Below are 19,019 nucleotides of genomic sequence, written 5' to 3' on the forward strand. Positions count from 1 at the left end.
TTTTCAAAATCTTCCATTTTTATTCTGATGGTGTGTAATGAGATGACAGGCACAGTTAGAGGACTGCAGTGCATCCATTTCTATCTGTCTTAAGTTTTCATTACTGCTCAGAAGCAGAATGTCAGTACTCGCTTATTTACTATAATGGGTATATATTTATTCAGGCTAGTGAATTGCAATTAATCTTGTTTATGGAAGGAAAATTAAACAATTAAGCAATCAAACATACTGTACAAATTAATCAGAAAAGATTACAAGAAAAAAAAAAAAAAAAGGCACATGATTCCTTGACTTTGTTCCAAAGATTTAAAATTCTATTTTGGAATAAGGAAAACACAAACAACGAGAACACATAAAAGTTTTTAGACAAATAATTTTATCATTATGGGAGAGTTTTCACATCATAAAATGGAATTAAATCTCTTTTAACAATTATAAGCAATATAAGTAATTCTCAGTACTGTGAACTGATAGATTTCATATCATAATTCTGGAGGACTTCAGTGAAAATAAAACCTGCACATTCCCATATTCTCTAAATTAGGCAAATAAAACACTCTATAATCCATTAAAGCCTTATTAAGGTTGTCAAAAATGCAAATCTGGCTATAAAGCAGGAAATGACAAAGGCTGAATGCAAACATTACCAGCAGTGAGAGAAATACATAACTGTGATAGAGTCTGACACCCAGGTGAGTCCTGCTGCCCAGCACTAATCTTAGCCAAGTCCTCCTGCCTCTGGTTCAGGAAGACAGGCAATATATAAAGGGCTAAGAGAAGAATATTTTAAAATATTTCTGGGATGGTTATTTTCACAATAGATATTGAAGGAAGACAATTTTTTTTGCAATGGGAAAAGTGATGGAACTTGAAAGGCTGTTGTTGATCTAAAAATGAATACATTCTCATAAGTTTTTGCATTTTATCAAAATCCAGACATATCTATCACCTTTATTTCTTCTATTATCTGACAATAGAAGACTAACAGTAGTTGAATTTGAATAAAAAGAAAGAATTTTTTACTAACTGCCCAACAAAAAGCTTAAGCTTTCAATTTCTTCAAAAGAATCACTGCTACTAATGTTTTACAGAAAGGCTACATTTGAACAAGCGCCAAACTGCAAAATAATTTCAATTGAAAAAATTTCACATCTGACCTAAATATGCTAAGTAATTACTTTTCATATGATGTAAATAAATACCAACACGTCTGTTCACCCAAAATCTGAGCTTTGCTGGCAGCCTCAGTGGAGGGAAGGGGGCTGTGTGCACGAGTGGTGCACGGGTGTGTGCCTGTACACATCTGTGTGTGTCTCGTGGGACTGATCCATGCATATAGGGGTGAATATAAATGGTTTGTGGTGTATTTTACAATGGGGAGATGTAGATATTCTATAACTAATTACCAGAAATATCTAACAGCCACTATAGAGCTTCACTATGGTACCACCAGCCAGACTATAGGACAGATTTATAAATCCATTGCAGATGGCCTTCAAGAACCATGTAACAGGAATGCCAGTCTTAATGCTTGCTCTTTGCTACAAAACCCAGTTGCTCCTGTTGTCATCAGTCAGGTTGAAGTACTTTATATTTACAGCTTAAAGCTCTAAAATGGATTATTTTATTACAGCATAGTATGATGACACTACGATATGAAGGCTAGATGATTTATTCACTTTGATGCAAGCAAGGAAAGCTTTTATTTTTAAATTTCTACCACTCAGTGCAGTGCGTCAAACAATCAGTTTTAATATCTTTAGGGTTAAGTGCACTCTTGTAATTTAGAATTAAATGATTTTTATTAAGCACTTTTGCAGAATATCTACAAGCTTTACAACTCTGCTGATTAATGATCTGACAGTGACTGGTAAAGCAGCCACCTCCATGAATTAGGGAAGCATTAGGGAATGCATTCTGTCTATGTTCCTCAGTGCTCAGGGAGTATTTCAAAATAAGTGCAATTTCTGTAAAATGTAGTTATAAATCTAAAAGTGAATCAATGTACGTGAAACCTCGTGCTTGCATTGCACAGTGACATCTTTAACAGATTAAAGGTATTTTTTTTGAATGAGGACATTTAAAATACCCCACGGGTGAAACTTAAAGTGCAGAATTTCTGAAATATTCTCCTGTGACACTGAAGCATCTAAATGCAAAGCTATCTTTGAATAGCCAAGGTCTAATGGCCAGATTGCCAGTGACAACCCAGATTTGAGGGAGGCCTGGCCCAACAGCCTGGGCACAGGTCTGGGGTAAAGGAATGCCCACAGCACACTGATATTAACCTCCTTTGCAAGCTTGCACAAGCTCCTTTATTTCCAGAGATGTTGCTCCCTCTGCACTCCCATTAACTTCAATGGGAGCCAAGAATGCACAGAACCTTTGAAAATCAAGCAGCTAAACTCACAGCTTCAGTTACCCATCTATAAAATGAGGCTAAACCTTTCTTACCAGTCTCATAGAGCTGTTGTGAAGATTAATTAGATAATGATGGCAAAGCCCTTTGAACATGAAAAGTGCTAAGAATTGTTGTTACCAAATGATGGCAAAGATTGGGCTATTCTTCATTGCTGTCAAATAATAATAAAGAGATGTGCTAGTCTAAGAAAAGGAGAGGTGGGAAATAAAGAGCAATAATGGCTGCTGTTGTTTGCGCATATGATACTGAATAATCTTTGCAAGAAGAAGCCAATCTTGTGAAAAGCTATCTACTGTAATGGTGCTAGGGTTATTGACAGGTCTGGCTATAAGTGCAGGTTCCATTAGATACATCAGCCACAATGTATTCGCGGCAAATCTCACTGATGATTGCCCTCCTGCAGAGGGAGAGATAAGACAAACTATGATTGAAGTAAAAATGTAAACAGTTAAAAAAAGAAATAGGAGTCAACCACTGCTCTCCCACAGGGGCAAGGACCAAGGATTGTTGCACCTGCGAAGCAGTAATAACATCAAATGTTAATGTGATATATGATTGTAGCACAGATACTGCTTCAAGCTCTTGCTGAAGAATTTATGTTGTTTAGTATTTTTATATGTATATTAAGTGAAGTGCACTTTCCTAGTCTGGGGCAGTTCAGGGCACAATACTGGCAAACTGAAGGGGTTTCACATGAGTCAAGTTAATGAGAGCGTTCTTCAGCAGCACAAGTTACAGCTCGTGGTTTTTACAGGTCTCCAGCAAAAGCCTCTGAACTAACACCAAACCTCTTAATCTCAGGGTTGTATTATGAAGTAGAAGTGCTATGTTTCTCTCTTTTGTGTTTGATATTAGACCCATTACTGTAAAAATATATTATTAATTGGTATAAATGCATTCTATCAATTCTTCTGTTTGGCAACTGGAAAGAAACTGAGTGATGTACCAGTGCTAAAAAAGTACTTCCTATTTACCCAGTGATACAGAATGTTTACAGTAAACAGACATTAAATAATGTTTAAATCTGAAGAATGACATAATATTAACCCAAGAGTTTTAAAGCAATTGCTCAAATAGGCATTCTAAGGTTGATATATGTGTGCAGCTTAAGAAATAATGCTGTTTGTGTGGCTGGCCCTTTATCTGGCTATTAATTCTCCTTTCCATCTCCACGCTTTCCCCCACGCCCAAATAATTTTCACCTTTTGGGTTAGTAGCTGTAACATTCAGCAGAGGCACAGAAGTGGCAAAGAGAATTAATTTCCTTCACATTTAATTAAAATAAAATACTGTCTGGGTAGAACAGAAAGCCTATTCATGGCACAGAGGAGAATTCATTGTCCCTTACACTTAGTAGCTGCCAGCTTATTCAGTGATCACACATGTACTAGCCAGCCAGCCAGCATGTCTGTGCCAGATGTGCTGGCTTTTCCCCAGTTGGCAGGATAAAATACAGAGGTAGAGAACATGGAAAGAAGAATACAGGGAGCATGGAGTACATGGAGCTTTTGCTGTACTAGACATGTTGCTCTGGAGATGGAAGGGAGCTGGGGAGAAGGATGACTATATCAGAAATCAAAGACACTGGAAGGAATGTGAGGCAGTGATGTGGTGAGCTAGGTGATGTGATGGAGGAGAGCTAGAAACAGAGGGAATGACATGGTAGAATTGTATTGGGAAAGACTCAAGGGATGCGGAGAGAGTTGGGATGACAACAGTGAGTGGGTAGAAGATATAACTCCAAAGAAAACAATGTTTAATTATCTCTACTCTTCATGGAACAATTTTTTAAGAATACTGTAATGGTCTCAAAGTTTCAGTGACCTGGAAAACATCTAACACATTATCATTTTTGAAAAATGCCCGAACATTAATCAAGTAAGTAAAAATCCAGGGACCTTATATTTGTTCCAGACAAAATACTAGGATATAGAACAGAATGGGATCTAACCAGTAAGGTTACAAAACCAGTTGCATAATCCATTTTAGTGAATGAGTTTTCACAGCAAATTAGTGATAGAACTGATTACATCCTTAGATGAAATGAAAAGTTCTGTTGCTAAAGGAAGTCAGTATAACTGAGCTATTTTACCTTGTACTGTGACCTTCTGGTTAAATGTGACACTACATAAAATCTGTGTAGCAAATTTTAACTGGTGTGAAAAGGCTGATGCAGCCAAAAAGTAATTGCACAGAGGGCATCATTATATAACGGGGTTCCACATAGATCTATTCTTAGTTCAGTGCTATTCAATATCTTTATCAATGAGATGGAAGAAAATAGAAACTTGTTGTTGGTAAAGGCTGCAGATGCCATATTCATACATAAGAAGTTAGTACGTGACCTGATTTTTAGACGCACTAAACATATTTAGGCAACGAAAAAGGAAGATTTTGGCTTAGAAGCTAAAGCCACAAAATATGTGGCTGTTGCAGTGCCAACCTTTAAAGCACCTTTTGGGCTAAACTCATCTCAAAATGGGCTTCATAGCAGATGGTAAGAGTGAAATGCCCTAAGTAGCCAGTACAGAATGACCATGTTCTTTACTGCTTAGTCACCGATTTCTGATGTGTCAGATGAGAAGGAAACTGCTTCATCTAAAAACCCTCACACAGAATTAAGCACTTAATTGCTATTTCATACAATCAAATTGCCTAGAATTGAGGGTGTTCACTTGGCTATGTGGGCTATCAGGGCTGAACATCCCTGTCTGGTGTCAGCAAGTTGACAGATGCGCTTCTCAGGTTCTGGAAAGGTATCTTTGCCTACAAGTTCATTTGAACAGGGCCGAGAAGCTTTTCCTCAATCTTCACTGCCTCTCACTATCATACATGCTCTTATTAGTCCTCTCTTATTACTTTCTGCTCTTGGGTAATGAATGACAGGCTTTTCTATCTCTCTTCATAAAACTTTTTTTAGGCCTAGGAGTAAAGCAAATGCCTGGCATACTCATTGCTGCAGACAGCAGCTACAAAGGTACTGGAGGAAGACAGTGAAAAAAAATCTCAAAGCATTTTTAGTAGTTCTGATAATTAAATTGGTGATAATAACAAAGCATGCTAACCCTTTTGTCCAAACTACAGGTAGCTTAGGGACAGAGGCTGTGCAGATCTTCCTGAGCCACAGGTTTATTAGAGTGATCCTGGGTAGCTCACTCTCCAGACGCACTCCATTTTTGCACTGCTGGAAGTACTAACAAGAGTGCCACATGCAGGTATATTTTCTATAAAGTAGACCATTACCAGCAAAAAGTAAAGTGAAACTATCAATTCACTTAATGCTGAATATCTGTGAGCATTCAGTTGCTGCCACTTCTGGCCACTGACAGCTACATTTGAATATCCGTAGATGGTTATGACCTACATTCAGGGTCGTGACTACCTGATGAGCTGGCCTCCAAAGAGCTGGCTAAGCTCCTATATGGGCATTCCTGCATTACAGGACACGGTCCCTCTGTGCTCTTTGAGTGAGCTACCAAGAGCTGTTTCTTATCTTGTCTCTTGGCTTGTGTAAAAGTTTTGTAGTATATAAAGTGATTTTGGATGTTGTTTTCAGGGCCGTTTTATAGCCCTGTTGGGGCTATAGCCCTTTGGCAAAAGACTCTCTCCATGTTTAGAGAATATTTGTTTATTTATACTTGTCTTTATTTTTAGTAACTTCTGAACCAAATTGTCTTTATGTCCTGCAATAACAAAATAGCACAGTACCTGTTTAGTAGAAGTGAGCCTTCCTTGCATAGGGGATGCTATGTGTGGGCTGCAGTGCTGGGTGAGATACCCGAACTGGCCTTAAATGACTTAGCTGCAGTCTAGCCATTCCAGCACAGCTGTCAGCTTGGATCAATTTTCCCTTCCAAAAAAGTGCTGCCATCAGGAGGAATGCTTTGTGGCTGAGCTATCTTGATCCCCCACTACATTTGCAGCAGGGATCTAGACTATTAATATTCTTCAGCAAACAGCAAGGAAAGAGCACTCCTGAACTGGGAACCAACGTGCACCCCATTCCTGTTGTAACTCCAATGTCAGGAGGAGTTGGGCAGTCCTCTGAAATAGTTCCTCATCTAGATGACTGGCATGGATGCACTGTGGCAAACAGCTGCAGTCTGCTGACCTGTATAGCTTCAACAAAAGTCATATATTTGATTAGGAATTACGGAGTTTGGAAAAAGATTGAAATCATTTTACCTTACATGATTTTCTGCCAGTTTATGTACTTAAATACTTCTTCAACAAAGAATGGAATTCTCCTTAGTGAAGGTAATTAGTAGCTATCAGTGTGCAATACAAAAATGTTTTTCTCATTTTGCTCCTACAAAGACCACCACTGTGTATCACATTAACACTGTCTGATAGCAACAGATCACAGCTATAAAAAAATCCAACAAGAAAATTAACAGTAATGCTTAAAAAATCATCACTAAAGACCTGCTCTTGCTAATTGATATTTAGGATGAGTCATCAAATTAGTTATTTGAAATAGGGCTGGCTGCTGCTCTTACATTATTCAGATTGCTATGTTGTAGACTTGTGACAGTATCAAGCTGTCAATAAATGCACATTAATGACCATTGACACACAGATGCAGAAACAATTACACCTATGTTATCACATCCCCAGGAGTGTCCTACGCTGCCTTGTCACTATCCAACTCTCAGGGTGCACTTCAAGCTCTTCAGCTGATGGCAAGTGGGAACCTCAGAGCACCCAGCCTTCAGAGGATTATGGATAGCTCAGTGGTACACAGAAGCCTGACTTCATCCTTTCCTATGAAACCACAAGTTTGGCCCAAACTGCAGCTCACACTCCAACTCAGAGTGACTCTGTACCTCCATACACAAAACAACACAGCACAGATGTTTCATCTTAATAGTGTCAAATGGCTGAGATAGGGACACACACAACTTCTCATCCCAGTAGGAGGCTCATCTGCTTCTTTTCAAATGGAAATTGGATGGAAGAGACTGCTCATTTAAAACAGTTACATCTATGCAGAGATCACTGCCTGTTCTGGAAAGCTAGAGTGCAGGCCAGCCAGGGAAAATGCTTAGACACTCCTCAAGCAAGGCTAAAGATGGACAGTCTGTGGTTATGTACAAGAAGGTACAGCATCACCCACTGACTGAAGAGGAAAGCATCAAAGACTCGAACACAAGCATATCCCCAAAACAGCTGCAAATGAAATATTCAGTGTATTCATCCTGGGCAGACCCTATTATGGATGGACTCACAGAAACCTCCACTGTCAAGAGTCACCACATAGCTACAGTGAGAGATCTCATGCCAGGGACAGAGGGTGAGACCACTGTCAGCAAGGGGTAACTATCCAACACTTGATAGCCATGGCCAAGAGCCTCTCTGTCCCTAAGAAAAATGGAAGAACAACGTTGAGTAGGGCCATGACAGCAAACTCTGGGGAGAAGGATGGGAGTAAACAGGAAATTATGAAAAAAATGTTGTCCAGAGAGATGCTGGAAGCTCTCTGGCAGGTGTAGGGGCAGGCAGTTGTGTGCTTCCCCATACATTTTCTTTGTGCTCATGTGAAGTGAATGACTGTTACTTTAAATCCTCTTTGCTGTCTGTCTTCAAAAAAAGAATTGAGAAGAAATGTGTATAATTATACACAGAATATTAATCTTCTTCCTGGTGATCTACAACTCTAGCATATTCATCACACTGGAACTGTGCTCAAAAGTATTTTCATCTGATTAAAACCGCTGATTCATCGATGCATGTAATCCTTTCCTAATAGTATGTGTATAAATGGCTCTTAACAATTTGCACATCAGTTTTTCCTCATTTTTCATTGTTATGTGATTTTTCTAAAACACTGAGTGCAATTTTGAACTTTTATGTTTTGATTGAGCTTTTTGGAGAAGGTGCAGTGATCTAGGCTACAGATTGAAGAAGCTTAAAAACCTAGCATCTGATTTTAGCTCTGGCCACAAATTCACTTTGTAGCTTTGGATAATTCAGTCCAGTCTTGCCTGCTCTGGCATCAATTCTGTGGTCACCTTCAACCCTGGACCCACAAATTTTTTAGGAATTGTGAATACTTAAACTTGATCACCAGCCATGTACCTCAGTATTGCAAACTCTGCCACAGTTCAGGGTATGAAGCTCAGTCTGACTCCCACTGTACCACACCTTTCTACACTTCTGCAGAGATTCACATGGGAAGATACTTATACACTCTCACCACAAATGTAGCCATGTCTTTGCTTCTGAGTCCTTCTTTACCTCCTTCCTTTCTTTACTATTTATAGACGGCAGCTTGCCTAGGAGACGAGACAAGGCTGCCAAATGATTCACAGCCGTGTCCCACGAGGAAACTTGGCATAAATCTTACCTCTATGCTCATGACATAGAAATCCAGTGCTAACAACTTTTGTTTACACCAAACAGCCCATAGAAATATGATGCAAACAAGAAATAATGGCTCATGGGACTTCAATTAGACATATCTTTTGGATGTATATTTATAGCAGTCTCAACACCACTATTGTCAAACCCTTCAAAACTGGAACCCAATCCTATAAGCCAGAGATACTACCAGTTAAAATTCTCACTACTTAAACACCTCTTTCCACACATGTTCACAAATGCTCAGCAGCAGCCCACTTACAGCAGCAGCATGAGGCCCTCTCATGCCAACTTTCTCTTGTTCACAGCAAGAACCTGGGTGCAGCCCACCTATGCCTTTTCAGAAATCTGAAATAGTAGCTGTGTTCAGACTGTGTGAAGTGTGTACCTAAGAGACTGATTCTCTGTGGAAAATAATGTTAGATATTTATTTTATTAAAAACAAAGACATGTACTGACCTGCATTTTGTACCTTACCCTGGTGATCAGAGAATTTCTCCCAAGTTTAGCTCTCTCCTTAGGCTGAGCAACAAAGCAAGGTCAAAACCACAGCTCCCAGGAGCTTCACTGTTTGGCTGAAATCTCTTCTTTAGACACAAATTCTACACTGTCTGTCAGAGCTGTTAAATGGCTGTCCTAAAATGTGCACAGTCTTGTCAGTACTTGAAGAAATAGATCATATTCCAATCCCCAGTTCCCTCCATCTCCTTTTTCTTCAGAAATTACTTAAGCATTTCTTGCCAGGAAAGGATGCAGAGTTCTTCAGCCCACGTGGAAAGAAGTTTGTAAAGGGTTATTTATACAGCTGGAATTGTGAGAATCTGGAAATCAGTCTTTCTCTTGTGTTAGCTCAGGCAGCTTCGTGCTCACCTGCTGCAAACATTCTGAGTTAATGAACTCCTCCCATATCTTGATCCTGAGTAGTTAAAAACTTGTAATGCTCAGTAATATGATATCCAAGAGTCTTTATGAATTTAACTACTAGGACAAAAGTTTCCATTCTGAATATGCAAATGTCTTCAGTGCCTCTGAAAATTAGATCAAGTCTCTATCTAGTCAGTGCCTAATTTTACAGTTGATGTTCTGAAATGTTTGCCCAACCTCTGTATTTTCTGGTTTTTGTTTGTAAAAATGGAACATTAATACTTAATTGCTCCTCAAAACTTTGTGGGAATTAATGCTTCTAAAGCATTTCAAGAATGAAAAGGACCACATAAACTGACAACTACTGTAATTAAGTATGAATTATTTAAAATGAAAAATTTGTATTGCAAATGAAGTGCTGGAGGAATGTATTGAACAAACCACCAAAAACTTCACAAAAATTACTAATCAAAACACAAGGCTTAGACATCTTGCAGTACCACCTCTCAACAAAGTACTGAAAATCATCTGAGCTGCAGTAATTGACCATATATGCACACAGCCTTATTTTGATGGAAAGCAATTTCATGTGAAATATTTCACCTTGCATTTGGTTCAGCCAGGAGGATGCTTATGGTCACTCAGCACTGACTTAATGAGGATCCCTCAAATGTAGTTTCATAGCAGCTGCTAGCAACTGACAGCCAGCTGTTGTCTTGTGCCCTCTTTTTCCAGTATTCAGACTTTTTTCCCTTCCAGTATTCCAAAAAATAGTTTCTGTAGGGCAGTAACCACTGTTTTATTATATGGACATAGAACAGCTAAGTTTAAACTCCTGTAGTGGCATATAGTCCAGTACAGACAAATGCTGGTGTCACCACCACTACTATTACTAAACTTTTTGAAAAGGAATGTAACACTTCAGGGGCAGAGCTACCAAGCCACTGGTTTTTGCCCTGTGTATATAGAGCATACAGACCATGACACCTACAACCGCACTAGGAGCATTGTGAATATCCAACTTTTTAAGCAGTATTGTTGTACATACCCTACATCTAATTTTTTCCACACTTATTTAGTATCTTAGTTTTGAAGCATTTAGAATGAAAGGTATATATTAAATAGCAGTCATGTCTCTAACTTTCTGCTACTTTTCATTCCAAATCAGTATTTTCAGTTTAAAAGACAATGCAGTAAACAAAGTGATTTAGCTCTTTTGCATTATTGTTAAATTTCTTATTGGATTTTTAATAGCTCTTTTGCTATTTATAAAGCAACATCTCTTAAAAAAATTACTGTATGCATATATGATTTAATTGAATTATATATAGTTATAATATATATAAATGCAATTATAATTAATTAAATACCTCAAATGAGTATATTCTAGGTCAAACATAGGTGGTTTTCTGAAAGGGGGACGAATAAATCATCTATAATATGGTATAATAATATATTCACATTTAAAAACAACATTCTACTAATAAACAGCTAACAATATTCAATATTTCAGAAACCTCCTCACCCACAAATAGAGGTGTTACTACTTCAAGTTTTGCAGACATTTTACAAAGTTGTTCTAGTCAGAAAAAGGCCTGATGGCTGGAAAATAGCCAACATAATGTCATTATGGAAGATGGACTCAGGGAACACTTCAGGAAATTATAGACCATTTAGTTTTGATGCCTTTTGGGAGGAGGGAATCTTAAAAAGCATTTTTGGACATTAAATGGGAACCATTTAGGAAAGCACAGCTTGATGAAGGATAGCTAATATTGCCTCAGGAATGAAAGGTCATGCTTTACCACATTCTGAATTTCTTTCATGTTATACATTATCAGGGGACAAAAAGGTACCATACATTTTGTTTTCATTTTCAGAAAGCATTCAGGAAAATTTAAAATCAAGGGCTAATATATTGTACTATGATGTTGGTAAGGGAATAAAATAAGTAATTTTTCTAAGAGGAAAACTTTATTATTCTGAAACAAATAGGAGTAGAGAAACACAGGTATTAATTACAGGGGTTTGCACTCCATTTTATATATATTTTGTGACAATGGAAATAACAATATTAGGCTATCCAAACCCACATAATTCGAGTCCCAACAGAGTACTTAAGCATGTATATAATTCTAAGCAGATGCTGAAGCAGTATTGTTAATGTCAGTGGAATTATTCAGGTGCTTTAATGATTTACAGAGGTTCAGCCCATTTGAATACAAGGTCCTAGAATCCAGATTAAAAAATAGTATTTTTGTATGCAAAAATAAAAAATTTCTGCAACATGTTCACCAGGAAGCTAATCTGATAATTACAGCACACAGTTTCTTAACCTCTCCATTCTCTACCACTAAGAATTCATATAGAGGTTTCTGATCTATCCAGCATCATGATGCTACCCTCTACAATTTGTTGTTCCTCAGCTCAGAAAATTTTGCGTGCTTTAAAATAGGAACATATTGTATCATCAAGATTTTTCAGAAACAACTGAAAATTTTGAGTGTCTCTATGCTCGAGCACTAGAGAAAGCCTTAATCTGAGAATTCAAACATTCTCTAAATCATGTGCAGTTATTCTGAAAATAAAGCACAGGAAGAATACTGGATAGACTTTTGTCCCAAAGAAATCAGAGGAGGTGTTGCTCTTACAGGACAGAGTGGAAGAGGAAACAAATGAGCATTTACACAGTATAGAACACAGAAATGTCGAGAACAGGATCAAGACTTTGAAGAGGATGAAAAGAAAAAATTACAGAATTTCCAAGGCACCACTGCTAGAAACCCAACTGAAAAAAAGGTTGGGGGGGGGGCGGGGGGTGGCGGGGGAAGACTGAAATAGCTCACTTGTGAGGCTAAAATAAATCTCATTGCTCTTAGCCAGCTCAGGCAAAAGTGACTGAGAGGAAACCAGACACTAAGTCGCCTGCATGTTTGGTAATGGGATTCAAGCAAACAACGTGGTTTTGTATGGCCTGGTTTGGCCATAGAATATGGAATCTGAAAGGAATTCTCTCGAGAGGATGTCCAGAATCAAAAATCTGTGATGTTGCCAATAACCCAGAGGATATGGCAGAAATTCAGAAGAGATTTCTCCCTGAAGCAGAACTCAAACTCAAACCTGTAGCTCTTAAGTTTCTCAGTTTCAAGTATTTTCTAAGGATGCCTTAAATTCAGATCAGGAGTTAATTACACCAAGCTACTGATATAATTGATATTTCTAGCTAAATTATTCAAGATCATGGTCAAGCATGTATTTTCCATCTTTAAGAATGCCTATCTTAGGAACTGCATATTTAGCTCAGCAGGGACTCAGTGACACACCACCTGTAATTCATTTCAGCATTGCTTTGGGCAGACTTCTGAAATACTATGATCATGCTGGTAATACCAGCTGTCCAAATCAATATTTTACAAAATTGAGTTGTTGAATCTTTCTAAAGGTCTGCTTCTTTTGGGGGAGGAGGCCCTTATCACCTCAGATATTCAGTGCAATTCCATCCAGTCACATGCTTGTCAGTAGTTCAACAGTCCAGATCCATAACTAGGCTACTAATTCTGTGCAACACGTCCCAAGAGACAGAATGATAGCATGAATCCCTTGACATTCTGCTGTACCTCTATCTCTTCAACCTTTTTCTAGCCTTTAACTGTGATTTCCTTGAAGGTGAAGATTCCATTGATATCTTTCTATTAATGCTGAAATGAAAAAGACATTGGCATCAACTGTTTTCCTTTCCTGACAACTAATTCATTTGAAGACAATACATGAGCTTTAGGAAGAAACCAAAATACAGCTACAGCATATGTGCAATGCAGACTAATTCAAATGATAGAATTCTGCTTCCTGACCAGACCAGATGGAAGTATAAACATACTGAATATTTCTGAGAATATAAAGTTTAGCCTGGCCAGATGTGTATATGACAATTGTAACTGTGACCTCATGTGATCTGTATGCAGATGTATACAGGAGTAATAGCAGGAGAGAGTTTTTTCATTTGCTATTGTTTCAGCCTTTTTAGAGGCAGTTTGTTTAATTTCAAAGTTAAATTAAAAAAATCTCAAAATATTAAACTTGTCTTTAAGGTGAGGTAGTTTGTGTCTTAACTATTTAAATCTGATCAGATGGGCATGCCTGGCAAGCCAGAACTCACGAGTTCAAGTCCTGTAAATTAACATGCTTTTCTGCACACTACCTTCTTTCAGTAAAGAAGCCCAGAAAGCAAGTTAAAGAATGATTTGTCCAAGTTCTATGAGGTTTTTACTAAAGAAAGAGGAAGATTAATCAATGCTTCTATTTTGGGCAAATCAATGTGTAACAAGACTCAGCAGTTTAAACTAAATGCTACTTAAATTCAAACTAGAGGACACATTTTTTTCATTTTTCTGATAATAATTGAAACATCATACTCAGCATTTTGGTAGATTTTTTAATCTCTGGAAACTTTATAATCAAGCTTTTTTTTTTCTCAGATATACACTCTAATTTCCAAAGGAATTAATCCCAGGAAAATCTTAGATATATGTTATGTGGGAGGTCCAGCTAGAGAATTGCAATGGTTTCTACTGGCTTTATACTATACAAACAAGCTAAGAACCTGTGACTGAATAGTTGTTGCTACACCGCTCCTGTTTGGGGAACAAGCATTATGGTCACAATGCTCTTTCAATGGCAAAGCTCTTTTTAACTGCAGGCTGAAGTATCAGAGCTTAGAAAGAGATTTCTAATTTGTCAGGATCACCCATTCTGGCTCTTGGCACTTCTTTAATAATTTCACATTTCTTTCTCATTTTCCTATATCCATGTCACTGAATAAAATCACAACCAATTATCAACACCTTGGTAAATTCATCCATTTATTTATGATCTAATATACTGATCTGTCATGAATAAATTAAGCATTAAAGTCCAGCAATTAATTGATCAATATATGACTCATATGTTTGTCCAGGTAGTGAAACTCAGAAATAATTCAATAATATATCTTACCCAGCACTACAATTTGAAATAATACTGTGAGAAGCCCATGGTGTGAAGATTGACTGTCACCTGACACAGATCAGGTGTCTTAGATGTCTTTTGATCACAGAAAAGTCATATTTAAAGATAAGTTTCAGCAGTTAAAAACTGGAAAATAAGGCTATTGCAGCATTTTCTGGCTACAGAATGAGTGCTCAAGTATATCACTGTATGCAGTTTAAATATCAGTTTTCTTCCACTATTTGTTCCAAGACTGGCGCAATTTCACCTTGGAGACAGCTTTAAGATAGGGTTTATGCATTAAATCAGCTTTCCTACTTTTCAAAAGCACAGATGTGTCAGGATCTGTCACCCTTTTATCTTTGTGAAGAATGCTAGGCTAAACTGAATCTGATTCTTGGGTAAATGTAAAAACTGATGAGGATGCAAGGGATCCCAACCTTTGTAAACACTGGCATAATCTGCAGAAGGACAAAGAGAGAGAGAAAGAGAATGTGAGACACTGGTGAAAGAATTCACAGTGCTTAGGAGCTCCAATTATGGACCCAGATCCTGTTTGCATTGTTTAATAACAAAAGATGGTTCTTGCCCCAAGGCACTTACAATAAATGTGGATTTGAAATTAATTTTCAAGGAATGCCAGGGTAATTGTGTGTGCACTGTGTTTAACATATAAAGCAACACACTTTTGGAAATGGCATGTATTAGTGGAATAAAGCCAGCCTGAGCCTGTATATTGTTAAACTCCATTCAGAAGATAAAAATTATTGTATGATATTGGGCAAAGACATAATCTCTCCATTAATAAATTCCAATTTTTAAATGCCTTTCTATATTAGCTATAGAATTTATACACCTAACAGCATCTGAATGAGAAAAATAAAACATTTTGCATTCTGCCACTGAATGACCTTGATAACCATAAGAGAAATTAGAAAATATGTTCTATATTTGTTACAGCAAATGTATTCTCTAAAGTATTACAGTAATCATTTTTAAGATCACGGTAATTTAACAGTTCCTCAGTTGTTCAAGTACTCTGGCCTTGGATGATTGCTTGAACCTTCACATGCACATTACCTACAAAGTCTCTTTAAATGTTTTCAATACTTCAAACTCCTTATTTTCCTGGATATATATTTAAAGGTAGTGTGGTTTATGAAACGCCAGATAAAGATATTTCATGATCTTTCATCCCACAACTGAAGTGAAATGAAACTATGTTCTCATAATGTTTATTCTTCATTTAAAAAAAATATGTTTTTATTTTCTTCTTCAACAAAATAAAAAAAAATGTGCTCTCACATTGAGCAGCAAGTACCACTGTTTCACTCTCACAGGCTTGGATCTAGGAAATAAATTCTCCAGACCTCATAACTCAGTTCTTCTCAGTGCTGGTAATGGATGAACTTTTCTCTGTGTCTTGCTACAAAATCATTACAAATAGTGTACATCACTGCTGGCACCTTTGGGATATTAGCATTCCCTTATGCACCAACGATCTTCCTGATAGTTGAAATATTTGACAGAATGCTTTGGGAATTTCCAGTTCTTCTTTCCCATGTGTTTTTTCCTCCCACTCTCCATGCCTTTTTGTAAGCTGATCTTGTGAAGCTACTCAAGGAAATGTCATTCCTTCCCAGACCTCCCCAGCTGCTTTGACCTAGAGCTTTATAATCAGCTCCAATGTTTCATGCAGATGATGAAATAATGTTACCTATAAAACTAAGGGAGAAGCACAAAAGACATAAGGCTTTGGCTCCAGTTGTGGTCTCTGAAAGTGTCAGTCACAGTAGACACCATGCCCAGAACTCCCTCTCACATCTCTACTCTCCTTTGTTCCCTGAGCTGTTTCAAGTTCTTGGTCCTACACAGTGCAAACCTTTCCAAAACTGTTTCCTATGTAAGCCATCACTTGGTTTCTTTCTTCCTCAGATTTCTCCCCTTCAGTCCACGCTCCAGTCTCCCACCTCTTGCACCTGTTTGCACATGGAGACCAGCAGCATTAGGCTGGAAGGACTTGTATCTGCACTGTTTAGGGGAGTGTATCTGCAGTATTGACAGAAAAGCGCATCTCCCTGTGGGACAGTCACAGGATGGTGCATATATCAGATCACATCACCTCTCTCCTCATGAACCTCAACTATCAGAAAGCTGTTGGACATATCTGAGCCCTACCAAGAAGGTGGCAGCTTCACAGCTCTCAGAATGAGATATATATATATGAAAATACTGCCTCCCAAACAACAAAAGCCAGCTCTTCTCTCCTAGTTATTACAGGACTACAGAATTTCCTCCTTGGCTCCAAAGACTCATCTTCCTTTCTCTACTGGAGTCTGTCAGCAAACCTGAGCAAATCTCCCACAGACTTTCTCTGAATATAGATGATTATTTATATATTTTGATATTTATAGGTGATATATTTATAAAGAGTCTATACTTGCCCAGTGTTTTACATCCTTAAGCCCATCCTTTACATCCACAGCAGAAAGTGCATGAATTACTTTCTTCTGAGCATTCATGATGAATTCAGAGCAAGACTTGCTCTGATTTCTGCCTGACAAAGTATTGTGTACTTGAGTACACTCTAAAATTTCCCAGAGGTACTTCCAAAGGTTGTGTAAGGCTATGATTCAGAGTAATGGTGTTGAAGATCTATGTCAGAAAGTGAGCTGTGCTCAGCTGTGTACATTGGCTCAGCTGTTATGCAGACACCTGGCAGATAGAGACCTTCAGCTGCCATCTGTGCTGCCTGTATTGTGCAATCACATCTCTGTAATCTAAGAGTAAAAATGGAGGGGAAGGAGTAGCAATAACTGTGGAGAAAGGAGAGAGCAGTAAGTTTCATGTAATCTCTAATATCAAGAAGTGTAGGTCACGGAGCAGTTGATTTTGCTTGCCACAAAAGCAATTTTCACGGCAGGTGATATACAAAATTATCCTAGACACATTCATTTTTTTAGAATAATCGAGGAGAATTGCACACACATAAAACTCTTGTCATATATAGGGCAGCAACAGTCATTACGAGAGGAACTGTCAGAAACCTTCTTCCAAAGAATCCTTAAGAGACATCACAAGGAGAAGTTGTTAGGTTTGTGTAATCTGCAGAGGATAATAAATTTTGAGTGACACTATTGGTAGCTACTTTTTACAGCAGCACCTCTACTTGCTGATAACTATCCCTTACATTCTTCCCTAAAATGGAAAAAAAAAATTAAAAATTAGAATGTCTACTGGCAAGAGGAGGCTTTATCCTTTAATATCTAGCTCTGTATCACATGGACAGGAGCACATCCCAACACCAGAAATTTAAGACATGGGAAAGCAATAGTGCAGAAGCAATGTAGTACAGTGGTGGCCTCCTCACGCTTTTTGGGCTAAAAGGGAGACAACCAAAGGCCCACTTAGACTGACAGTTCTTGCAGTTAACTTAACCTCTTCTTTACCTTCCCAGCCTTTCACAGAACTCCTCAGAGCTTTCCAAGTAGAGCTGGGCTTCTCTCAATATTAAAAGGTTTCAGAAAGGGTCTATGTGGAATAAATGGGGTAAATTAGTAAATTCATTTATACAATGGCAATCATGCCTTCAGCTTTTGTAATTGGGCTTTTGTTACCAGGCCTTTTCATATGTCTTCTCCTTAGAGGTAACCTCATGTGTGAGAGCTAAAGAAGTTCTCCTATAGACAGCACAACAGCCCTCTGCTCCCCAGATACCAGGTATAGATTAGGTAAGAAATTATTTCTGCCTTAATTTTCGTCTCTATACCTCTGTGTTTAGTTACTGCTTTTAACCAGGTTTAGATGGATTATATGTTTATTATTGTATTTAGAAACTTTTTTGAACAACATGTGTATGTTAATCCAGAAATGCATGTACATTAATATGAACATGTCACTTATTTTCACTGCTTTTTTACAAATTACTTATTGCATCTACTCTTCAGACCAAAACCAAGCTCTTCCTACATTTTGTTAGTACATTATGTAATGCAGTAAGATTATACTTTAAGATTATACTTCAACCTATTCTGCAGTTCTACAAAACATTAAATAATATTTCATAATCCGTGATTTTTATGATTTTTTTTTACATAGTTGCTAAGGTAATGTGCTGGAGTTTGTGATTCAGTTTTATTCAGCTGTTTATTATATTTTAAAATAAAAGACTTATTACATTAAGCTGTATTTATTATTTCTATAACCTCTGCAATACTCCATGGACTTCTGTGTAAGAGACAAAGGCAGCCCAGTGTTTTGGACTACCTTTTCTCAGAGCAGATGATGTAGGGGAAGGTAGGTAGCACTAGACAGCAGTTCATTAAGTGGCTTACTGCTCTTCCAGAAGTCTTACTTCTTCCAGAAGACTCAGATGTTGGGGGAATTTATC

The sequence above is a fragment of the Catharus ustulatus genome, chromosome 6 (assembly GCF_009819885.2).
Source record: "Catharus ustulatus isolate bCatUst1 chromosome 6, bCatUst1.pri.v2, whole genome shotgun sequence".
Taxonomy (NCBI): domain Eukaryota; kingdom Metazoa; phylum Chordata; class Aves; order Passeriformes; family Turdidae; genus Catharus; species Catharus ustulatus.